Here is a 27,030-nt window from a genome sequence, read left to right as displayed (position 1 = left end):
GTGCAAGTGTTGTTTACATGGTGTGAGGAGGTTCTCCTACTGGTTCGATAACCTTGGTCTCATCACTGAGGGAAATACCTACCGTCGCTATACTGCATCATCCCTTCCTCTTTGGGGAAATACCGACGTAGTTCTAGCAGACATCAAAAGGAATTTCTGGCGCCGTTGTCGGGGAGGATCTTCAACATCAACCAGGTTCCTAATCACAAATCTCATCTCCTCGCAATTTACATTATTTTCCATTTGCCTCTCATTTTCCTCTTTCCCACTTCACAAAAAATTTGCTGTTTCATTCGACCTCTTTTTCGTTCACCATTTTCTCGTCAGATCTGTTTTTGAGTGCAATCTTGTTGCATAGTCATCGTGACTCAAGAGAACACCAAGTTGTGCCATTTCTCAAATACCAACAATAGTGATTTTATTAGCACTCTGATTGCTCCTCCCTCCACTAGTGCGGAGTCTTGTGATATTAATACTGCTTTGTTGAATCTTGTCATGAAAGACCAATTTGCCGGTACTCCTAATGAGGATGCCGCGTCCCATCTTAACACATTCGTGGAATTATGCGATATGCAAAAGAAAAAAGATGTGGACAATGATGTTGTGAAGTTGAAATTGTTTCTGTTTTCTTTGCGAGATCGCGCAAAAATTTGGTTTTCTTCTTTGCCTCATAATAGTATCGATTCTTGGAACAAGTGCAAAGATGCTTTTATCACTAAGTATTTTCTGTCCGCAAAAATTATTTCCCTTAGAACCCAGATCATGAATATTAAGCAACTTGAACATTAGCATATTGCACAATCTTGGGAAAGGATGTAATTGATGCTAAGGAATTGCCCAACTCATGGGTTAAATCTTTGGATGATCATACAAAATATTTATGCGGGATTGAATTTTGTTTCTCATAATCTTTTAGATTCCGCTGCGGGGGGTACTTTTATGGAAATTACTTTGGGTGAAGCTACTAAATTTCTAGACAATATTATGGAAAATTACTCGCAATGGCATACCGAAATAGCTCCTACTAGTAAAAAAGTCAATTCGGTAGAAGAAATAAATTATTTGAGTAAAAAAGTTGATGCTCTTATGAAGTTGGTTACTAATAAAAGTGCTCCTATCGATTTTAATGATGTGCCTTTGTCTACTTTGATTGAGAAAAATAGTGATGCCATAGATGTGAATTTTGTCTCGCGAAATAATTTCAATAACAATGCTTATAGAGGTATTTTTTGTTGGAAATATGCCCTAGAGGCAATAATAAAATGGTTATTATTATATTTCCTTGTTCATGATAATTGTCTATTGTTCATGCTATAATTGTGTTATCCGGAAATCGTAATACATGTGTGAATACGACCACAACATGTCCCTAGTGAGCCTCTAGTTGACTAGCTCGTTGATCAACAGATAGTCATGGTTTCCTGACTATGGACATTGGATGTCATTGATAACGGGATCACATCATTAGGAGAATGATGTGATGGACAAGACCCAATCCTAAGCATAGGACAAGATCGTGTAGTTCGTTTGCTAGAGCTTTTCCAATGTCAAGTATCATTTCTTTAGACCATGAGATCGTGTAACTCCCGGATGCCGTAGGAGTGCTTTGGGTGTACCAAACGTCACAACATAACTGGGTGACTATAAAGGTATACTACAGGTATCCCCGAAAGTATCTGTTGGGTTGACACAGATCGAGACTGGGATTTGTCACTCCGTATGATGGAGAGGTATCTCTGGGCCCACTCGGTAATGCATCATCATAATGAGCTCAATGTGACCAAGTGTTTGGTCACAGGATCATGCATTACGGTACGAGTAAAGTGACTTGCCGATAACGAGATTGAACGAGGTATTGGGATACCGACGATCGAATCTCGGACAAGTAACGTACCGATTGACAAAGGGAATTGTATATGGGATTACTTGAATCCTCGACATCGTGGTTCATTCGGTGAGATCATCGTGGAACATGTGGGAGCCAATATGGGTATCCAGATCCCGCTATTGGTTATTGGCCGGAGAGCTGTCTCGGTCATGTCTGCGTGATTCCCTAACCCGTAGGGTCTACACACTTAAGGTTCGGTGACGCTAGGGTTGTAGAGATATTAGTATGCGGTAACCCGAAAGTTGTTCGGAGTCCCGTATGAGATCCAGACGTCACGAGGAGTTCCGAAATGGTCCGGAGGTGAAGAATTGTATATAGGAAGTCCAGTTTCGGCCACCGGGAAAGTTTCAGAGGTCACCCGTATTGTACCGGGACCACCGGAAGGGTCCCGGGGGTCCACCGGTGGGGCCACCTATCCCGTAGGTACCCGTGGGCTGAAGAGGGAAGGGAACCAGCCCCTGGTGGGCTGGTGCTGTTGGGGAACGTAGCATAAATTCAAAAAATTTCTACGTGTCACCAAGATCTATCTATGGAGAAACCAGCAACGAGGGGAAGGAGAGTGCATCTACATACCCTTGTAGATCGCTAAGCGGAAGCGTTCAAGTGAACGGGGTTGATGGAGTCGTACTCGTCGTGATCCAAATCACCGATGACCAAGTGCCGAACGGACGGCACCTCCGCGTTCAACACACGTACAGCCCGGTGACGTCTCCCATGCCTTGATCCAGCAAGGAGAGAGGGAGAGGTTGAGGAAGACTCCATCCAGTAGCAGCACAACAGCGTGGTGGTGGTGGAGGAGCGTGGCAATCCAGCAGGGCTTCGCCAAGCACCACGGGAGAGGAGGAGTAGGGAGAGAGGTAGGGCTGCACCAAGAGGGAGAGGTTCTCGTGTGTTGGCAGCCCCAAAACCTCAAGTATATATAGGGGGAAGGGGGGCTGCGCCTCCTTTAGGGTTTCCCACCCCAAGGGGTGCGGCCAAGGGGGGGGAGGAGTGCCTCCCAAGTCAAGTGGAGGCCCTCCCCCATTAGGGTTTCCCCCTTCCCATGCGCATGGGCCTTGGGGGGCTGGTGCCCCTGGCCCATTAAGGCTAGGGCGCCCCCTACAGCCCATGCTACTGTATTGGACGTGGTGGAACAATTTCCGGACCTCCGGACCCCTCCGGAATCCTCCGGAACCTTCTGGAAGCTTCCCGGTACAATACCGAAAAAACCCGAACTTTTTCCGGAACCCGAACAACAACTTTCCATATATAAATCTTTACCTCCGGACCATTCCGGAACTCCTCGTGACGTCCGGGATCTCATCCGGGACTCCGAACAACATTCGGTAACCACATACAAACTTCCTTTATAACCCTAGCGTCATCGAACCTTAAGTGTGTAGACCCTACGGGTTCGGGAGACATGCAGACATGACCGAGACGTTCTCCGGTCAATAACCAACAGCGGGATCTGGATACCCATGTTGGCTCCCACATGTTCCACGATGATCTCATCGGATGAACCACGATGTCAAGGACTTGAATCAATCCCGTATGCAATTCCCTTTGTCTAGCGGTATTGTACTTGCCCGAGATTCGATCGTCGGTATACCGATACCTTGTTCAATCTCGTTACCGGCAAGTCTCTTTACTCGTTCCGTAACACATCATCCCGTGATCAACCCCTTGGTCACATTGTGCACATTATGATGATGTCCTACCGAGTGGGCCCAGAGATACCTCTCCGTTTACACGGAGTGACAAATCCCAGTCTCGATTCGTGCCAACCCAACAGATACTTTCGGAGATACCTGTAATGCACCTTTATAGCCACCCAGTTACGTTGTGACGTTTGGTACACCCAAAGCATTCCTACGGTATCCGGGAGTTGCACAATCTCATGGTCTAAGGAAAAGATACTTGACATTAGAAAAGCTTTAGCATACGAACTACACGATCTTTGTGCTAGGCTTAGGATTGGGTCTTGTCCATCACATCATTCTCCTAATGATGTGATCCCGTTATCAACGACATCCAATGTCCATAGCCAGGAAATCATGACTATCTGTTGATCACAACGAGCTAGTCAACTAGAGGCTCACTAGGGACATATGGTGGTCTATGTATTCACACGTGTATTACGATTTCCGGATAATACAGTTATAGCATGAATAAAAGACAATTATCATGAACAAGGAAATATAATAATACTTTTATTATTGCCTCTAGGGCATATTTCCAATAGTCTCCCAGTTGCACTAGAGTCAATAATCTAGTTCACATCGCCATGTGATTAACACTGACAGGTCACATCGCCATGTGATCAACATCCAAAGAGTCTACTAGAGTCAATAATCTAGTTCACATCACTATGTGATTAACACTCAATGAGTTCTGGGTTTGATCATGTTGCTTGTGAGAGAGGTTTTAGTCAACGGGTCTGAACCTTTCAGATCCGTGTGTGCTTTACAAATCTTTATGTCATCTCCTAGATGCAGCTACCACACTCTATTTGGAGCTATTCCAAATAACTGTTCTACTTGGAGCTATTCTAAATTGTTGCTCCATTATACGTATCCGATATCTCTACTCAGAGCTATCCGGATAGGTGTTAAGCTTGCATCGTCGTAACTCTTTACGTCGAACTCTTTATCACCTCCATAACCGAGAAAATTCCTTAGTCCACTAGTTACTAAGGATAACTTTGACCGCTGTCCTGTGATCCATTCTTGGATCACTCTTGTACCCCTTGACTGACTCATGGCAAGGCACACTTCAGGTGCGGTACACAGCATAGCATACTGAAGAGCCTACGTCTAAAGCATAGGGGACGACCTTCGTCCTTTCTCTCTTTTCTGCCGTGGTCGAGCTTTAAGTCTTAACTTCGTACCTTACAACTCAGGCAAGAACTCCTTCTTTGACTGGTCCATCTTGAACACCTTCAAGATCATGTCAAGGTATGTGCTCATTTGAAAGTATTATTAAGCATTTTGATCTATCCTTATAGATCTTGATGCTCAATGTTCAAGTAGCTTAATCCAGGTTTTCTATTGAAAAACACTTTCAAATAACCCTATATGCTTTACAGAAAATTCTACATCATTTCTGATCAACAATATGTCAACAACATATACTCATCAGAAATTCTATAGTGCTCCCACTCACTTCTTTGGAAATACAAGTTTCTCATAAACTTTGTATAAACCCAAAATCTTTGATCATCTCATCAAAGCGTACATTCCAACTCCGAGATGCTTACTCCAGTCCTTAGAAGGATTGCTGGAGCTAGCATACCTTTTAGCATCCTTAGGATCGACAAAACCTTTCTGATTGTATCACATACAACCTTTCCTTACGAAACTGGTAAGGAAACTCGTTTTGACATCCATCTGCCAGATTTCATAAATGCAGCTTATGCTAACATGATTCCGACGGACTTAAGCATCGCTACGGATGAGAAAATCTCATCGTAGTCAACTCCTTGAACTTGTGAAAAACTCTTCGCCACAAGTCGAGCTTCATAGATGGTGACATTACCATCCACGTCCGTCTTCTTCTTAAAAGATCCATTTATCAAATGGCTTGCCGATCATTGGCAAGTCCACCAAAGTCCATGCTTTGTTCTGATACATGGATCCTATCTCGGATTTCATGGTTTCTTAACCATTTGTCGGAATTTGGGCCCACCATCGCTTCTCCATAGCTCGTAGGTTCATTGTTGTCTAGCAACATGACCTTCAAGACAGGATTACTGTACCACTCTGAAGTAGTACGTATCCTTGTCACCCTACGAGGTACGGCAGTGACTTGATCCGAAACTTCATGATCACTATCATAAGCTTCTACTTCAATTGGTGTAGGTGCCACATGAACAACTTCCTGTGCCCTGATACACACTGGTTGAAGTGATGGTTCAATAACCATATCAAGTCTCCACCATCCTCCCACTCAACTCTTTCGAGAGAAACCTTTCCTCGAGAAAGGACCCGATTCAAGAAACAATCCATATTGCTTTCAGATCTGAATTAGGAGGTATACCCAACTGTTTTGGGTGTCCTATGAAGATGCATTTTATCCGCTTTGGGTTCGAGCTTATCAATCCTGAAACTTTTTCACATAAGCGTCGCAGCCCCAAACCTTTAAGAAACGACAACTTAGGTTTCTCTAAACCATAATTCATACGGTGTCATCTCAACGGAATTACGTGGTGCCCTATTTAAAGTGAATGTGGTTGTCTCTAATGCCTAACCCATGAACAATAGTGGTAATTCGATAAGAGACATCATGGTACGCACCATATCCAATAGGGTGCAACTATGATGTTCGGACACACCATCACACTATGGTGTTCCAGGCGGTATTAATTGTAAAACAATTTCCACAATGTCTTAATTGCGTGCCAAAACTCGTAACTCAGATATTCATCTCTATGATCATATCATAGACATTTTATCCTCTTGTCACAATGATCTTCTACTTCACTCTGAAATTACTTGAACCATTCAATAATTCAGACTTGTGTTTCATCAAGAAAATATTCTCAACATCTACTCGAATCATCTGTGAAGTAAGAACATAACGATATTCACTGCATGCCTCAGCACTCATTGGACTGCACACATCAAAATGTGTTACTTCCAACGAGTTGCTATCTTGTTCCGTCTTACTAAAACGAGGCTTTCAGTCATCTTGCCCATGTGGTATGATTTGCATGTCTCAAGTGATTCAAAATCAAGTGAGTTCAAACAGTCCATTTGCATGGAGTTTCTTCATGCATATATACCAATAGGCATGGTTCGCATGTCTCAAACTTTTCAAAAATGAGTGAGTCCAAAGATCCATCAACACGGAGCTTCTTCATGCATTTTATACCGATATGACTTACGTGGCAGTGCCACAAGTAGGTGGTACTATCATTACTATCTTTTGGCATGAACATGTGTATCACTACGATCGAGATTTCAATGAACCATTCATTTTAGGTGCAAGACCATTGAAGGTATTATTCAAATAAATAGAGTAACCATTATTCTCTTTAAATGAATAACCGTATTGCGATAGTCATAATCCAATCATGTCTATGCTCAACGCAAACACCAAATAACAATTATTCAGGTTTTAACACCAATCTCGATGGTAGAGGGAGCGTGCGATGCTTGATCATATCAATATTGGAAACATTTCCAACACATATCGTCAGCTCACCTTTAGCTAGTCTCCGTTTATTCCGTAGCTTTTATTTCGAGTTACTGAACCGGTATCTAATACCCTGGTGCTACTAGGAGTACTAGTAAAGTACACATCAACACAATGTATATCCAATATACTTCTATCGACCTTGCCAGCCTTCTCATCTACCAAGTATCTAGGGTAATTCTGCTCCAGTGGCTGTTCCCTTTATTACAGAAGCACTTAGTCTCGGGTTTGGGTTCAACCTTGGGTTTCTTCACTAGAGCAGCAGCTGATTTGCCGTTTCATGAAGTATCCCTTTGTTCCCTTGCCCTTCTTGAAACTAGTGGTTTCACCAACCATCAACAATTGATGCTCCTTCTTGATTTCTACTTTCGCGGTGTCAAACATCACGAATATTTCAAGGATCATCATATCTATCCCTGATATGTTATAGTTCATCACGAAGCTCTAGCAGCTTGGTGGCAATGACTTTGGGGAAACATCACTATCTCATCTGGAAGATCAACTCCCACTCGATTCAAGTGATTGTTGCACTCAGACAATCTGAGCACAAGCTCAACGATTGAGCTTTTCTCCCTTAGTTTGCAGGCTAAGAAAATCGTCGGAGGTCTCATACCTCTTGACGTGGGCACGAGCCTGAAATCCCAATTTCAGCCCTTGAAACATCTCATATGTTCCGCGATGTTTCGAAAACGTCTTTAGTGCCTCAACTCTAAACCGTTTAACTGAACTATCACGTAGTTATCAAAACGTGTATGTCCGATGTTCGCAACATCCACAAACGACGTTTGGGGTTCGGCACACTGAGCAGTGCATTAAGGACATAAGCTTTCTACTGTCCGCATAATTGCTACTTTCAACTTTCAACTATATTTTCTCTAGGAACATATCTAAAACAGTAGAACTAAAGGCGAGCTACGACATAATTTGCAAAAGGTCTTTTGACTATGTTCAGGATAATTAAGTTCATCTTATGAACTCCCACTCAGATAGACATCCCTCTGGTCATCTAAGTGATTACATGATCCGAGTCAACTAGGCCGTGTCCGATCATCACGTGAGACGGACTAGTCATCATCGGTGAACATCTTCATGTTGATCGTATCTACTATACGACTCATGCTCGACCTTTCGGTCTCCGTGTTCCGAGGCCATGTCTGTACATGCTAGGCTCGTCAAGTTAACCCTAAGTGTTTTCGCTGTGTAAAACTGTCTTACACCCGTTGTATGTGAACGTAAGAATCCATCACACCCGATCATCACGTGGTGCTTAGAAGCGACGAACTGTAGCAACGGTGCACAGTTAGGGGAGAACACTTCTTGAAATTTTGTAAGGGATCATCTTATTTACTACCGTCGTCCTAAGTAAACAAGATGCATAAACATGATAAACATCACATGCAATCAAATAGTGACATGATATGGCCAATATCATTTTGCTCCTTTTGATCTCCATCTTCGGGGCTCCATGATCATCATCGTCACCGGCATGACACCATGATCTCCATCATCATGATCTCCATCATCGTGTCTTCATGAAGTTGTCTCGCCAACTATTACTTCTACTACTATGGCTACCGGTTAGCAATAAAGTAAAGTAATTACATGGCGTTGTTCAATGACACGCAGGTCATACAATAAATAAAGACAACTCCTATGGCTCCTGCCGGTTGTCATACTCATCGACATGCAAGTCGTGAATCCTATTACAAGAACATGATCAATCTCATACATCACATATCATTCATCACATTCTTCTTGGCCATATCACATCACATAGCATACCCTGCAAAAACAAGTTAGACGTCCTCTAATTGTTGTTTGCATGTTTTACGTGGCTGCTATGGGTTTCTAGCAAGAACGTTTCTTACCTACGCAAAACCACAACGTGATATGCCAATTGCTATTTACCCTTCATAAGGACCCTTTTCATCGAATCCGTTCCGACTAAAGTGGGAGAGACTGGCACCCGCTAGCCACCTTATGCACCAAGTGCATGTCAATCGGTGGAACCTGTCTCACGTAAGAGTACGTGTAAGGTCGGTCCGGGCCGCTTCATCCCACAATACCGTCGAAACAAGATTGGACTAGTAACGGTAAGCATATTGAACAAAATCAACGCCCACAACTACTTTGTGTTCTACTCGTGCAAAGAATCTACGCAATAGACCTAGCTCATGATGCCACTGTTGGGGAACGTAGCAGAAATTCAAAATTTTCCTACGTGTCACCAAGATCTATCTATGGAGAAACCAGCAACGAGGGGAAGGAGAGTGCATCTACATACCCTTGTAGATCGCTAAGCGGAAGCGTTCAAGTGAACGGGGTTGATGGAGTCGTACTCGTCGTGATCCAAATCACCGATGACCAAGTGCCGAACGGACGGCACCTCCGCGTTCAACACACGTACAACCCGGTGACGTCACCCATGCCTTGATCCAGCAAGGAGAGAGGGAGAGGTTGAGGAAGACTCCATCCAGCAGCAGCACAACGGTGTGGTGGTGGTGGAGGAGCGTGGCAATCCAGCAGGGCTTCGCCAAGCACCACGGGAGAGGAGGAGTAGGGAGAGAGGTAGGGCTGCACCAAGAGGGAGAGGTTCTCGTGTGTTGGCAGCCCCAAAACCTCAAGTATATATAGGGGGAAGGGGGGCTGCGCCTCCTTTAGGGTTTCCCACCCCAAGGGGTGCGGCCAAGGGGGGGAGGAGTGCCTCCCAAGTCAAGTGGAGGCCCTCCCCCATTAGGGTTTCCCCCTTCCCATGCGCATGGGCCTTGGGGGGCTGGTGCCCCTGGCCCATTAAGGCTAGAGCGCCCCCCTACAGCCCATGCTACTGTATTGGACGTGGTGGAACAATTTCCGGACTTCCGGAATCCTCCGGAACCTTCTGGAAGCTTCCCGGTACAATACCGAAAAAACCCGAACTTTTTCCGGAACCCGAACAACAACTTTCCATATATAAATCTTTACCTCCGGACCATTCCGGAACTCCTCGTGATGTCCGGGATCTCATCCGGGACTCCGAACAACATTCGGTAACCACATACAAACTTCCTTTATAACCCTAGCGTCATCGAACCTTAAGTGTGTAGACCCTACGGGTTTGGGAGACATGCAGACATGACCGAGACGTTCTCCGGTCAATAACCAACAGCGGGATCTGGATACCCATGTTGGCTCCCACATGTTCCACGATGATCTCATCGGATGAACCACGATGTCAAGGACTCAATCAATCCCGTATGCAATTCCCTTTGTCTAGCGGTATTGTACTTGCCCGAGATTCGATCGTCGGTATACCGATACCTTGTTCAATCTCGTTACCGGCAAGTCTCTTTACTCGTTCCGTAACACATCATCCCGTGATCAACCCCTTGGTCACATTGTGCACATTATGATGATGTCCTACCGAGTGGGCCCAGAGATACCTCTCCGTTTACACGGAGTGACAAATCCCAGTCTCGATTCGTGCCAACCCAACAGATACTTTCGGAGATACCTGTAATGCACCTTTATAGCCACCCAGTTACGTTGTGACGTTTGGTACACCCAAAGCATTCCTACGGTATCCGGGAGTTGCACAATCTCATGGTCTAAGGAAAAGATACTTGACATTAGAAAAGCTTTAGCATACGAACTACACGATCTTTGTGCTAGGCTTAGGATTGGGTCTTGTCCATCACATCATTCTCCTAATGATGTGATCCCGTTATCAACAACATCCAATGTCCATAGCCAGGAAACCATGACTATCTGTTGATCACAACGAGCTAGTCAACTAGAGGCTCACTAGGGACATATTGTGGTCTATGTATTCACACGTGTATTACGATTTCCGGATAATACAGTTATAGCATGAATAAAAGACAATTATCATGATCAAGGAAATATAATAATACTTTTATTATTGCCTCTAGGGCATATTTCCAACAGGTGCGCCCCCCTTGGGCCTCCCCCTGCACCTAGGGTTGGAAACCCTAGGGGTGGGGGCGCCCCACTTGGCTTGGGGGGCAAGTTCCCCCCCTTGGCCGCCCCCCTTGAGATGGGATCTCTAGGGGGCCGGCGCACCCCTAGGGCCCCTATATAAAGAGTGGGGAGGGAGGGCAGCCGCACCCTAGTCCCTGGCGCCTCCCTCTCCCCCCCGTAACACCTCTCCCTCTCGTTGAGCTTGGCGAAGCCCTGCCGAGATCACCGCTACTTCCACCACCACGCCGTAGTGTTGCTGGATCTCCATCAACCTCTCCTTTCTCCTTGCTGGATCAAGAAGGAGGAGACATCTTCCCAACCGTACGCGTGTTGAACGCGGAGGTGCCGTCCGCTCGGCACTAGGATCTTCGGTGATTTGGATCACGACGAGTACGACTCCCTCAACCCCGTTCTCTTGAACGCTTCCGCTCACGATCTACAAGGGTATGTAGATGCACTCCTCTCTCTCGTTGCTAGATGACTCCATAGATTGATCTTGGTGAAGCATAGAATTTTTTTATTTTTTGCAACGTTCCCCAATAGTGGCATCATGAGCTAGGTCTATGCGTAGTTTCTATGCACGAGTAGAACACAATCTTGTTGTGGGCGTAGATGTTGTCAATTTTCTTGCCACTACTAGTCTTATCTTGTTTCGGCGACATCGTGGGATGAAGCGGCCCGGACCGACCTTACACGTACGCTTACGTGAGACAGGTTCCACCAACTGACATGCACTAGTTGCATAAGGTGGCTAGCGGGTGTCTGTCTCTCCCACCTTAGTCGGATCGGATTCGATGAAAAGGGTCCTTATGAAGGGTAAATAGAAATTGGCATATCACGTTGTGGTTTTATGTAGGTAAGAAACGTTCTTGCTAGAACCCTATTGCAGCCACGTAAAAACATGCAACAACAATTAGAGGACGTCTAACTTGTTTTTGCAGCATATGCCTTGTGATGTGATATGACCAAAAAGGTTGTGATGAATGATATATATGTGATGTATGAGATTGATCATGTTCTTGTAACAGGAATCACGACTTGCATGTCGATGAGTATGACAACCGGCAGGAGCCATATGAGTTGTCTTAATTATTGTATGACCTGCGTGTCAATGAATAAACGCCATGTAATTACTTTACTTTATTGCTAAACTGTTAGCCATAGTAGTAGAAGTAATAGTTGGCGAACAACTTCATGGAGACACGATGATGGAGATCATGGTGTCATGCCGGTGACGAAGATGATCATGGCGCCCCGACGATGGAGATCAAAGGAGCAATATGATATTGGCCATATCATGTCACTATTTGATTGCATGTGATGTTTATCATGTTATTTTTGCATCTTATTTGCTTAGAATGACGGTAGTAAATAAGATGATCCCTCACAATAATTTCAAGAAAGTGTTCCCCCCTAACTGTGCACCATTGCGAAAGTTCGTTGTTTCGAAGCACCACGTGATGACCGGGTGTGATAGATTCCAACGTCCACATACAACGGGTGTAAGACAGATTTACACATGCAAAACACTTAGGTTGACTTGACGAGCCTAGCATGTACAGACATGGCCTCGGAACACAAGAGACCGAAAGGTCGAACATGAGTCGTATAGAAGATACGATCAACATGGAGATGTTCACCGATGATAACTAGTCCGTCTCACGTGATGATCGGACACGGCCTAGTTGACTCAGATCATGTATCACTTAGATGACTAGAGGGATGTCTAATCCGAGTGGGAGTTTATTAAATAATTTGATTAGATGAACTTAATTATCATGAACATAGTCTAAAAACCTTTGCAAAATGTCTTGTAGATCAAATGGCCCACGCTCATGTCAACCTCAACTTCAACGCGTTCCTAGAGAAAACCAAGCTGAAAGATGATGGCAGCAACTATACAGACTGGGTCCGGAACCTGAGGATCATCCTCATAGCTGCCAAGAAAGCATATGTCCTAGAAGTACCGCTAGGTGAAGCACCCATCCCATAGAACCAAGACGTTATGAACGCTTGGCAGTCGCGTGCTGATGATTACTCCCTCGTTCAGTGCGGCATGCTTTACAGCTTAGAACCGGGGCTCCAAAAGCGTTTTGAGCAACACGGAGCATATGAGATGTTCGAAGAGCTGAAAATGGGTTTCCAGGCTCATGCCCGGGTCGAGAGATATGAAGTCCCCGACAAGTTCTACAGTTGTAAGATGGAGGAAAATAGTTCTGTCAGTGAGCACATACTCAAAATGTCTGGGTTGCACAACCGCTTGTCCCAGCTGGACATTAACCTCCCGGACGAGGCGGTCATTGACAGAATCCTTCAGTCGCTCCCACCTAGCTACAAGAGCTTTGTGATGAACTACAATATGCAGGGGATGGTGAAAACTATTCCTGAAGTATTTTCAATGAATCAAAAAGGAACATCAAGTGTTGATGGTCAATAAAACCACTAGTTTCAAGAAAGGCAAGGGTAATAAGAACTTTAAGAAGAACGGCAAGGGAGTTGCCACGCCCGTAAGCCAGTTGCCGGGAAGAAGCCAAAGAATGGACCCAAACCTGAGACTGAGTGCTTTTATTGCAAGGGAAGTGGACACTGGAAGTAGAACTGCCCCAAATACTTAGCGGACAAGAAGGCCGGCAACACTAAAGGTATATGTGATATACATGTAATTGATGTGTACCTTACCAGTACTCGTAGTAGCTCCTGGGTATTTGATACCGGTGCGATTGGTCATATTTGTAACTCAAATCAGGAGCTGCGGAATAAGCGGAGACTGGCGAAGGACGAGGTGACGATGCGCGTCGGGAATGGTTCCAAGGTCGATGTGATCACCGTCGGCACGCTACCTCTACATTTACCTACGGGATTAGTTTTAAACCTCAATAATTGTTATTTAGTGCCAGCTTTGAGCATGAACATTGTATCTGGATCTCGTTTAATACGAGATGGCTACTCATTTAAATCCAAGAATAATGGTTGTTCTATTATATGAGAGATATGTTTTATGGTCATGCCCCGCTGGTCAATGGTTTATTCTTAATGAATCTCGAACGTGATGTTACACATATTCATAGTGTGAATACCAAAAGATGTAAGATTGATAATGATAGTCCCACATATCTGTGGCACTGCCGCCTTGGTCACATTGGTGTCAAACGCATGAAGAAGCTCCATATAGATGGACTTTTGGAGTCTCTTGATTTCGAATCATTTGACGCGTGCGAACCATGCCTCATCGGTAAAATGACCAAGACTCCGTTCTCCGAAACAATGGAGCGAGCAACCAACTTATTGGAAATTATACGTACTGATGTGTGCGGTCCAATGAGCGTTGAGGCTCGCGGAGGCTATTGTTATGTTCTCACTCTCACTGATGACTTAAGTAGATATGGGTATGTCTACTTGATGAAACACAAGTCTGAGACATTTAAAAAGTTCAAGGAATTTCAAAATGAGGTAGAGAATCAACGTGACCGAATAATAAAGTTCTTACGATCAGATCGTGGAGGAGAATATTTAAGTCACGAATTTGGTACGCACTTAAGGAAATGTGGAATCGTTTCACAACTCACGCCGCCTGGAACACCTCAGCGTAACGGTGTGTCCGAGCGTCGTAATCGCACTCTATTGGATATGGTGCGATCTACGATGTCACTCACCGATTTACCTCTATCATTTTGGGGATACGCTCTAGAGACAGCTACATTCACTTTAAATAGGGCACCATCTAAATCCGTTGAGACGACACCGTATGAATTATGGTTTGGGAAGAAACCTAAGCTGTCGTTTCTAAAAGTTTGGGGATGCGATGCTTATGTCAAGAAACTTCAACCTGAAAAGCTCGAACCCAAGTCGGAAAAATGCGTCTTCATAGGATACCCTAAGGAAACCATTGGGTATACCTTCTACCTCAGATCCGAGGGCAAGATCTTTGTTGCCAAGAACGAGTCCTTTCTGGAGAAAGAGTTTCTCTCGAAGGAAGTAAGTGGGAGGAAAGTGGAACTTGATGAAGTACTACCTCTTGAACCGGTAAGTAGCGCAGCTCGGGAAGATGTTCCTGTGGTGCCAGCACCGACTAGAGAGGAAATTAATGATGATGATCAAGGTACTTCGGATCAAGTTACTACTGAACTTCGTAGGTCCACAAGGACACGTTCCACACCAGAGTGGTATGGCAACCCTGTCCTGGAAATCATGTTGTTAGACAACGGTGAACCTTTGAACTATGAAGAAGCAATGGCGGGCCTAGATTCCAACAAATGGCTTGAAGCCATGCAATCCGAGATAGGATCCATGTATGAAAACAAAGTGTGGACTTTGATAGACCTGCCCAATGATCGGCAGCGATAGAAAACAAATGGATCTTTAAGAAGAAGACGGACGCGGATGGTAATGTTACCATCTATAAAGCTCGACTTGTCGCTAAGGGTTATCGACAAATTCAAGGGGTTGACTATGATGAGACTTTCTCTCCCGTAGCGAAGCTGAAGTCCGTCCGAATCATGTTAGCAATTGCCGCATACTATGATTATGAGATATGGCAAATGGACGTCAAAACGGCATTCCTTAACGGCTATCTTAAGGAAGAACTGTATATGATGCAGCCGGAAGGTTTTGTCGATCTTGAGAATGCTAACAAGGTATGCAAACTCCAACGATCCATTTATGGGCTGGTGCAAGCATCTCGGAGTTGGAACATTCGCTTTGATGAGATGATCAAAGCGTTTGGGTTTATGCAGACTTATGGAGAAGCCTGCGTTTACAAGAAAGTGAGTGGGAGCTCTGTAGCATTTCTCATATTATATGTAGATGACATACTTTTGATGGGAAATGATATAGAACTTTTGGACAACATTAAGGCCTACTTGAATAAGTGTTCTTCAACGAAGGACCTTGGAGAAGCTGCTTACATATTAGGCATCAAGATCTATAGGGATAGATCGAGACGCCTCATAGGTCTTTCACAAAGCACATACCTTGATAAGATATTGAAGAAGTTCAATATGGATCAGTCCAAGAAGGGGTTCTTGCCTGTGTTGCAAGGTGTGAAATTGAGCTCAGCTCAATGCCCGACCACGGCAGAAGATAGAGAAAAGATGAGTATCATCCCCTATGCCTCGGCTATAGGGTCTATTATGTATGCCATGCTGTGTACCAGACCTGATGTAAACCTTGCCGTAAGTTTGGTAAGAAGGTACCAAAGTAATCCCGGCATGGAACACTGGACAGCGGTCAAGAATATCCTGAAGTACCTGAAAAGGACTAAGGATATGTTTCTCGTTTATGGAGGTGACGATGAGCTCGTCGTAAAGGGTTACGTCGATGCTAGCTTCGACATAGATCTGGATGACTCTAAGTCACAAACCGGATATTTGTATATTTTGAATGGAGGGGCAGTAAGCTGGTGCAATTGCAAGCAAAGCGTTGTGGCGGGATCTACATGTGAAGCGGAGTACATGGCATCCTCGGAGGCAGCGCATGAAGCAATCTGGATGAAGGAGTTCATCACCGACCTAGGAGTCATACCCAATGCGTCGGGGCCGATCACTCTCTTCTGTGACAACACTGGAGCTATTGCCCTTGCCAAGGAGCCCAGGTTTCACAAGAAGACCAGGCACATCAAAGCGTCGCTTTAACTCCATTCGTGAAAATGTTCAAGATGGAGACATAGATATTTGCAAAGTGCATACGGATCTGAATATCGCTGATCCGTTGACTAAACCTCTTCCACGAGCAAAACATGATCAACACTAGAACTCTATGGGTTTTCAATTCATCACAATGTAACTAGATTATTGACTCTAGTGCAAGTGGGAGACTGTTGGAAATATGCCCTAGAGGCAATAATAAAATGGTTATTATTATATTTCCTTGTTCATGATAATTGTCTATTGTTCATGCTATAATTGTGTTATCCGGAAATCGTAATGCATGTGTGAATACATAGACCACAACATGTCCCTAGTGAGCCTCTAGTTGACTAGCTCGTTGATCAACAGATAGTCATGGTTTCCTGACTATGGACATTGGATGTCATTGATAACGGGATCACATCATTAGGAGAATGATGTGATGGACAAGACCCAATCCTAAGCATAGCACAAGATCGTGTAGTTCATTTGCTAGAGCTTTTCCAATGTCAAGTATCATTTCCTTATACCATGAGATCGTGTAACTCCCGGATGCCGTAGGAGTTCTTTGGGTGTACCAAACATCACAACGTAACTGGGTGACTATAAAGGTATACTACAGGTATCCCCGAAAGTATCTGTTGGGTTGACACGGATCGAGATTGGGATTTGTCCCTCCGTATGACGGAGAGGTATCTCTGGGCCCACTCGGTAATGCATCATCATAATGAGCTCAATGTGACCAAGTGTTTGGTCACGGGATCATGCATTACGGTACGAGTAAAGTGACTTGCCAGTAACAAGATTGAACGAGGTATTGGGATACTGACGATCGAATCTCGGGCAAGTAACGTACCGATTGACAAAGGGAATTGTATATGGGATTACTTGAATCCTCGACATCGTGGTTCATTCGATGAGATCATCGTGGAACATGTGGGAGCCAATATGGGTATCCAGATCCCGCTATTGATTATTGGTCGGAGAGCTGTCTCGGTCATGTCTGCGTGATTCCCGAACCCGTAGGGTCTACACACTTAAGGTTCGGTGACGCTAGGGTTGTAGAGATATTAGTATGTGGTAACCCGAAAGTTGTTCGGAGTCTCGGATGAGATCCCGGACGTCACGAGGAGTTCCGGAATGGTTAGGAGGTGAAGAATTGTATATAGGAAGTCCAGTTTCGGCCATCGGGAAAGTTTCGGGGGTCACCATGTAACGCCCTCGATGCGGCTATAGCTCCCACGTGTCGAGGCACGACTTAGAGGCATAACCGCATTGAAAGCAATGTCGCAAGTCAGGCAATCATTACAACATCCCATGTAATACATAATAAAAGGGGGAGATAACATAGTTGGCTTACACTCGCCACGTCACATCAGAGTACATAAATAACATCCATCAAACAAACACTCATGGCCCGACTACGGCGCCAAAATAGAAAAGACCCCCAACATGCGACAAGGTCCTGAATCGATAACCCCAACTAGGCACCACTACTGATCATCTGGAAAGGACACGATGATCATCTTGCAGATTAAGTTTGCGGAAAGCTTCACAAAGCTCGGGTTGATAAGGTTTGAGAATCAGACTGTTGCAATATGCTTTTCTGCTCAAAGCGTCAGCAATCACATTAGCCTTGCCTGGAGTATACTCGATACTCGGATTATACTCTTGAATCATTTCGACCCATCGAGTCTGCCTGAGGATTAGCCTTTGCATATGTTCATGACGTGTTCCATGTCTCTCAGCTTCGAAAGTGCTTCAAGACTCCTGACCGCACCGTCAACTTCGAGGACATTGAGCTCCAAGAAGATCTCTCCTATCGTGAGCACCCAGTTGCTATTCTCGAAGAGACTGAACGCAAGACTCGCAACAAGTCAATCAAATTTCTCAAAGTCAAGTGGTCACACCATTCCGACCGTGAAGCTACCTGGGAACGCGAGGATCACCTCCGTTCTGAGTACCCGGAGTTCTTTCAGTCCTAGATCTCGGGACGAGATCTTTTCGTAGTGGTGGAGTGTTGTAACGCCCCAGATGTAACTTTCCATATTTGTATCCAACTCTTGCCGTCTCCGGCGCCAAGTTATATTTATTTCTCGGGTTTGGGTCTTTGTCTCCGTGTGTTGTTTTTCTTTTTCGTGCATCTCTTATCATGTCATCACGTGCATTGCATTTGCATACATGTTCATCTCATGCATTCGATCATTTTCCCCGTTGTCCGTTTTGCATTCCGGCGCTTCGTTCTCCTCCGGTGGTCATTTCTACCTTTCTTTCTTGTGTGGGGTTTAAACATTTCCGGATTGGACCGAGTCTTGCCAAGCGGCCTTGGTTTACTACCGGTAGACCGCCTGTCAAGTTTCGGGTCATTTGGACTTCGTTTGATACCCCAACGGTTAACCGAGGGACCGAAAAGGCCTCGTGTGTGTTGCAGCCCAACACCCCCCAAATTTGGCCCAAAACCCACCAAACTCTGCTCCATGTCCTAGAGCGTTCGATCACGATCGTGTGGGCGAAAACCGCACCTCATTTGGACTCTCCTAGCTCCCTCTATGCCTATATATACGCCCCTCCGTTTTCGGATCTCTCCCTCTCCCCGAAACCCTAAAAAAAAAGAGAATCTCCTTCCCCCGCCGCCCGCCGCAGCCATCGCCGTGCCGCCACGTGGGCGCGCCCACATCGCCGCGCCCGCCGGCCCGCAGGCCCACGCGGGGCCCTCCCCAGCCCGCGTCATCGCCCCGCCGCCTCACGCCCGCAGCCGCCGCCATCCTCCTCGCGGCCGGCCACCCGGGGCACCGGCGCCGCCGCTCGCCATCGTCGCCGGCCCGCTCCTCGAGCCGCGGCCCCGCCATCCCGCCGGCGCGCCCGCCGCCGCCGAACCTCGCCGTGGCCACCACCGGGCCCCGCCGCCCTCGTCCGTCTCCTCCGGCGGCCGGGTCGGGCTCCGGCGAGCCTCCCCACGCCCCTGCGGTCCTCCTCCGGCGAGCTCCAACTCCGGTGAACAGTGCCCCGCGGTCAACCTCGAAGTCCGTGCCCGCGAGATCCCGATCTGGATCTCAGATCCGAAACCCTAGGGTTGACTTTTGCCTCTCTCCGTTAATTTTTATGCATTCTTTGTCTGCGCGTATCTCCGCAACCGTAGATCCGATTTAGGCGTATGATATGTCAAAATCTTCGTCTCGACATGTACATCATTTCATTCCATTGCATCATTTGCATTTGAGGTCATCTTGATACCCAAAATGCTGGTAGAAGGAGGCTCCGTGAGTTAAACTGCAGATCCGTTAGTTCATCATGCACTTTTGTCATTTTTGCTATAATTAATTCGTGCATGATATGCCTGTGCCCCTTTGGGATGATTTGTGAAGCATTTTGTCTTCTTTCCAGAGGTGCTACCCATGCATTTTTAGGATGTGTGTGTTGTCTTGTGCAAGCTTGCGAAGTAGGGTACCTGAGAATGCAGATTTCAGGGACTTAGTGATTTTCACTAAGTCTGGGATATTTTAGTTCATGATGCTATATGTCCAGCTTGTTTCCTAGTGATCCGTGCCTCTTTTGAGGATGATCAGTAAGGGAGTTTTGATATTTAAGTTATGCTCTATCCATCCATGTCTTTGTTGGCATTTGTGGAGTGCTCTAGGTTGACTCAATCGAGCTCAACTTTTGCTTCGTTGTTAATCTGGGCAGATCGTTAACTTGTTTGCGATTTCGTCGATGCTACCGTTAGTGTTCCATGCATGCTATGCCTTCGTTCTTGCCATGTGTAGCTAGCACTTTGTGTCTTCTTGCTGGTTATATGCTTTACTTGCCATGACTTGCACCGTAGTGAGTGCATCGAGCTCGTTTACATGCCTTCGTGAGTTAGATTTCAGCATGTCTCAGTTTTCACTGTCTGAAAACTGATTGTGTTCGAGCGATGTTCGTGAGCTCGGTAGAGTATTTTGTGAACCCTTTTGGCCCCAGGTCACTTTGGGTGTTTTATTAAGCTTGTTGAGTAGGTCCATGCCATGTTCTTACTTGTCATGTTCAGGTTTCCTATCATGTTGTTTTGCTGCTCCGAAGAGAGCTTCGTGATCTGAAATTTCAGACTAGTGTTAATTTCACTAAGTCTGAGATCTGTTTTGCATTTGCGTTTTAGCCATGCTTGTTTGAACCTCTTAATGGATGAAATTGCCTGTGGCTCAGTGCTAGTGTTTTGTCGACCATCTTGTGTACTTCGCTGCCATGTATTTTGTTTTCATGTTTGGTGGCTGTAGCATGCTCATTTCGTTGCATTTAGATGCCTACTTGCTGTTAATCGCAGACCGGTGTCGTATCTTAAAACGCTTGCCATTTCCAAACCGTAGCTCCGATTCCTATGATCTTTATATCGTTTTCGAGCGATTTCATCCCCTCTATCCAGTGGCACACTTGGTTTTCCAAGTTGATGCCAGGTTCATGCTTTTCCTGTCATATCTTGCATTTTTGCATCCCGCATTGCATCCCGCATAGCATATCGTCATTTCATCATATTGCTTGGTCTTGCCCGTGGTTGATTGTATCCTTGTTGCTTGTTTGTCTTGTTGGGTAGAGCCGGGAGACGAGTTCGCTACCGAGGAGCCCGTTGAGTTTGCTTGTGAGGATCCAGTCAACTCTGACAACTGTGCAGGCAAGATGATCATACCCTCGAAATCACTACTATCTTTGCTATGCTAGTTTGCTCGCTCTTTTGCTTTGCCAATGCTACGATGCCTACCTTTTGCTTGTCAGCCTCCCAATTGCCATGTTAAACCTCTAACCCACCATTGTCCTAGCAAACCGTTGATTGGCTATGTTACCGCTTTGCTCAGCCCTTCTTATAGCGTTGTTAGTTGCAGGTGAAGATTGGAGCTGTTCCTTGTTGGAACATTTATATTCTTGTTGGGATATCATTATATTGCTATGTTATCTTAATGCATCTATATACTTGGTAAAGGGTGGAAGGCTGGGCCTCTCGCCTAGTGTTTTGTTCCACTCTTGCCGCCCTAGTTTCCGTCATACCGGTGTTATGTTCCCGGATTGTGCGTCCCTTACGCGGTTGGGCTATAATGGGAACCCCTTGATAGTTCGCCTTGATTAAAGCTTTTCCAGCAATGCCCAACATTGGTCTTACCATTTGCCACCTAGCCCCTTTTCCCTTGGGTTTCCGGAGCCCGAGGGTCATCTTATTTTAGCCCCCCACGGGCCAGTGCTCCTCTGAGTGTTGGTCCGAACTAGAGCCCTGTGCAGCGCCACCTCGGGGAAACTCAAGGTTTGGTTTTAGTTGTACGGATTGCTCATCTGAGTGTGCCCTGAGAAAGAGATATGTGCAGCTCCTATCGGGATTTGTCGGCACATTCGGGCGGTGTTGCTGGACTTGTTTTAACCTGTCGAATCATCTTGTTGTACCGAGATACCGAGTCTGATCGGTGTGTCTTGGGTGGAGGTCTATTCCTTCGTTGACCGTGAGAGCTTGTTATGGGCTAAGTTGGGACCCCCTGCAGGGATTGATCTTTCGAAAGCCGTGCCCGCGGTTATGGGCAGATGGGAATTTGTTAATGTCCGGTTGTAGATGACTTGAACTAAACTTAATTAAAATGAATCAACCGTGTGTGTTACCGTGATGGCCCCTTCTCGGCGGAGTCCGGGAAGTGGACACGATGTTGGAGTTATGCTTGCGCAGGATGTTCCTTTAGCTTCTCGCTCGTGCTTCGCCTTCTCTTCTCGCTCTCCTTTTGCGTATAAGTTAGCCACCTCATATGCTAGTCGCTTGCTGCAGCTCCACATATATTTGCCTTATCCATTCCTATGAGCTTAAATAGTCTTGATCGCGTGGGTGTGAGATTGCTGAGTCCCTGTGGCTCACAGATACTACTACTCCAGATGCAGGTCCAGGTGTTTCCGCTCCAGTTGACGATTACGAGCTCAGGTGGGAGTTCGACGAGGACTCTCAGCGTTACTACGTGTCCTTTCCAGATGATCAGTAGTGGTGCCTAGTTGGGGTTATCGATTCAGGACCTTGTCGCATGTTGGGGGTCTTTTCTATTTTGGCGCCGTAGTCGGGCCATGAGTGTTTGTTTGATGGATGTTATTTATGTACTCTGATGTGACGTGGCGAGTGTAAGCCAACTATGTTATCTCCCCCTTTTATTATGTATTACATGGGATGTTGTAATGATTGCCTGACTTGCGACATTGCTTTCAATGCGGTTATGCCTCTAAGTCGTGCCTCGACACGTGGGAGCTATAGCCGCATCGAGGGCGTTACACACCATTATTGTACCGGGACCACCGAAAGGGTCCCGGGGGTCCACCGGGTGGGGCCACCTATCCCGGAGGGCCCCGTGGGCTGAAGAGGGAAGGGAACCAGCCACTGGTGGGCTGGTGCGCCCCCTTGGGCCTCCCCCTGCGCCCAGGGTTGGAAACCCTAGGGGTGGGGGCGTCCCACTTGACTTGGGGGGCAAGTTCCCCCCCTTGGCCGCCGCCCCCCCATGAGATGGGATCTCTAGGGGGCCGACGCACCCCCTAGGCCCCTATATAAAGAGGGGGGAGGGAGGGCAGCCGCACCCTAGTCCCTGGCGCCTCCCTCTCCCCCCGTAACACCTCTCCCTCTCGCTGAGCTTGGCGAAGCCCTGCCGAGATCACCGCTACTTTCACCACCACGCCGTCGTGCTGCTGGATCTCCATCAACCTCTCCTTTCCCCATGCTGGATCAATAAGGAGGAGACATCTTCCCAACCGTACGTGTGTTGAACGCGGAGGTGCCGTCCGTTCGGGACTAGGATCTTCGGTGATTTGGATCACGATGAGTACGACTCCCTCAACCCCGTTCTCTTGAATGCTTCCGCTCGCGATCTACAAGGGTATGTAGATGCAATCCTCTCTCTCGTTGCTAGATGACTCCATAGATTGATCTTGGTGAAGCGTAGAATTTTTTTATTTTCTGCAATGTTCCCCAACAATTTTAATCCTAGGCCTTTTCCTAGTAATTCCTCTAATAATTATGGTATTTCCTATGGTAATCCCACCTACAATAATAATAGAAACACCTCCGATCTTGAGAGCAATATTAAAGAATTTATCAATACGCAAAAGGCTTTCAACACTTTGATAGAAGAAAAGTTGAATAAAATTGATGATTTGTCTAGAAGTGTTGATAGAATTTCTCATGATGTAGAAACTCTCAAGATGATTTTTCCCCTAAGGTTGAAGAATCAATTAAAGCTCTTTATGTTTATATGGATGAAAGTAAGAAAAGAACCGCTATGCTTAGAGCTAAAAGAGAATGTTTAGAAAGAGCATTTTCTTGCGATTACTATCATAAAAGTGATGAAGATCTTAAAATGATTGGTGTTTCTTCTATTGATTCTTTTTTTAGTAAATTTAAGATTGATGAAAAAGGGACTGGAGAAGAGTCAACTTTAGTTAGAAGGCGTCCCTATGATTCAGAGGGTGAAAATCTTGTTGAAAAATTTGATAAAAGTGGCTTTGAAGAGGTCAAGACTTTAACTAGTGATGTGCCCACTATTTTGGATTACAAAGACTTTAATTATGATTTTTGCTATTTGGTTGATTGCATTTCTTTGTTGCAATCCACGACAATTTCACCCCATGCTTATGAAGAAAATAAATCTTTTACTAAACATATTGTTGATGCCATGATGAAGGGTTTTGAAGAAAAGTTGGAATTAGAAGTTTCAATTCCTAGAAAATTGCATGATGAGTGGGAACCTACTATCAAAGTCAATATTAAAAATTATGAGTGTTTTGATTTGTGTGACTTGGGTGCTAGTGTTTCTACAATTCCGAAATCTTTATGTGATGTGCTTGGTCTTACCAATATAGAAGAATCCTCTTTAAATTTGCACTTGGCGGATTCTACTATTAAAAAGCCTATGGGAAGAATTAATGATGTTATTATTCTTGCAAATAGGAATTATGTGCCCATAGATTTTATTGTTCTTGATATTGATTGCAATCTGTCTTGTCCAATTATTCTTGGTAGACTGTTTTTGCGTATTATTGATGCCGTGATTGATATGAAAGAAGGCAATATTAAATTTCAATTTCCACTAAGGAAGGGAATGAAACACTTCCCTAGAATGGGAACTAGGCCAACATATGAATCAATCATGAGGGCATCTTATGGATCTAGAACCAAAGATGACAAAACTTAGATCCTACGCGTTATGCCTAGCTAGGGGCGTAAAACGATAGCGTTTCTTGGGAGGCAACCCAATGAATAAAATTTATTTTTGCTTTTTTACTTTCTGTTCTTGAGTGTTAGCACAATTATGCTACTGTTATGATTGTGTTTTTTGTGTTATAATTAGTGTTTGTGCCAAGCAAGGCCTTTGGGAAGACTTGGGTGAAAGTTTATTTGATCTTGCTGAAAAACAGAAACTTTTGCGATCACGAGATTATTTGTCATTTTTTACAAAAGAGTGCTTTTGAGCTGATTATTTTTGCAAAAGATTAATAGACAAATTCCTCACGTCCACCAATTTATTTCAGAATTTTTGGAGTTACATAAGTATTCGAAATATTCAGATTGCTACAGACTATTCTGTTTTTGACATATTATGTTTTCTTTGTGTTGTGTGCTTGTTTTAACGATTCTATGGTTTTCTTTGATGAGTTTTTGCCATAGAAAAGTTGGAATACAGTAGATATAATGCAAATAATAATAATAATATGTATGCTATGATACGTCTCCAACGTATCTATAATTTTTGATTGTTCCACGCTATTATATTACCCCTTTTGGATGTTTATGGGCTTTATTTTACACATTTATATCATTTTTGGGACTAACCTACTAACCAGAGGCCCAGCCCGTATTGCTGTTTTTTTTGCCTATTTCAGTATTTCGAAGAAAAGGAATATCAAACGGAGTCCAAACAGAATGAAACCTTCGGGAGCGTGATTTTTGGAACGAACGTGATCTAGAGGACTTGGAGTGCAAGTCAAGAAGCAGCTGAGGATTCCACGAGATAGGAGGGCCCCCCCTATAGGGCGCGCCCCCTGTCTCGTGGGCCCCTTGGGCATCCACTGACGTACTTCTTCCTCCTATATAAGCCTACGTACCCCAAAAACATCCAGGGAGCAACCGAAACACAATTTCCACCGCCGTAACCTTCTGTATCCGTGAGATCCCATCTTGGAGCCTTCGTCGGTGTTCTGCCGGAGGGGGAATCGACCACGGAGGGCTTCTACATCAACACCCTTGCCCCTCCGATGAGTTGTGAGTAGTTTACCACAGACCTACGGGTCCATAGTTATTAGCTAGATGGCTTCTTCTCTCTTTTTGGATCTCAATACAATGTTCTCCCCCTCTCTTGTGGAGAACTATTCAATGTAAACTCTTTTTGCGGTGTGTTTGTCGAGATCCGATGAATTGTGTGTTTATGATCAAGTTTATCTATGAATAATATTTGAATCTTCTCTAAATTCTTTTATGTATGATTGAGTTATCTTTGCAAGTCTCTTCGAATTATCAGTTTAGTTTGGCCTACTAGATTGATCTTTCTTGCCATGGGAGAAGTGCTTAGCTTTGGGTCCAATCTTGCGGTGTCCTTACCCAGTGACAGAAAGGGCTGCAAGGCACGTATTGTATTGTTGCCATCGAGGATAACAAGATGGGGTTTATATCATATTGCTTGAGTTTATCCCTCTACATCATGTCATCTTGCATAATGCGTTACTCTGTTCTTATGAACTTAATACTCTAGATGCAGGCAGGAGTCGGTCGATGTGTGGAGTAATAGTAGTAGATGCAGGCAAGAGTCGGTCTACTTGTCACGGATGTGATGCCTATATACATGATCATGCCTAGATAATCTCATAATTATTCACTTTTCTATCAATTGCTCGACAGTAATTTGTTCACCCATCGTAATACTTATGCTATCTTGTGAGAAGCCACTAGTGAAACCTATGGCCCCCGAATCTATCTCTTATCATATTTGCTTTCAATCTACTTTTATTTGCATCTTTACTTTTTGCATCTATATTATAAAATACCGAAAATATATTTATCGTATCTTACTATCTTTATTAGATCTCACTTTTCCAAGTGGCCTTGAAGGGATTGACAACCCCTTTATTGCGTTGGTTGCGAGTTCTTTATTTGTTTGTGTAGGTGCGTGGGACTTTTGAGTAGCCTCCTACTGGATTGATACCTTGGTTCTCAAAAACTGAGGGAAATACTTACGCTACTATTGCTGCATCACCCTTTCCTCTTCAAGGAAAACCAACACAAGCTCAAGACGTAGCATGCTACAGTACTTATAGTAGTGGTTTAGTTTCTTATACTAACGGAGCTCACGAAGGTTTTGTTTGAGTTTTGTGTGATTGAAGTTTTCGAGTTTTGGGTTATCTTACGATGGATGA

This window comes from Triticum aestivum, chromosome 2B (assembly GCF_018294505.1).
Source record: "Triticum aestivum cultivar Chinese Spring chromosome 2B, IWGSC CS RefSeq v2.1, whole genome shotgun sequence".
NCBI lineage: Eukaryota > Viridiplantae > Streptophyta > Magnoliopsida > Poales > Poaceae > Triticum > Triticum aestivum.
This window is presented reverse-complemented; position numbering follows the sequence as displayed.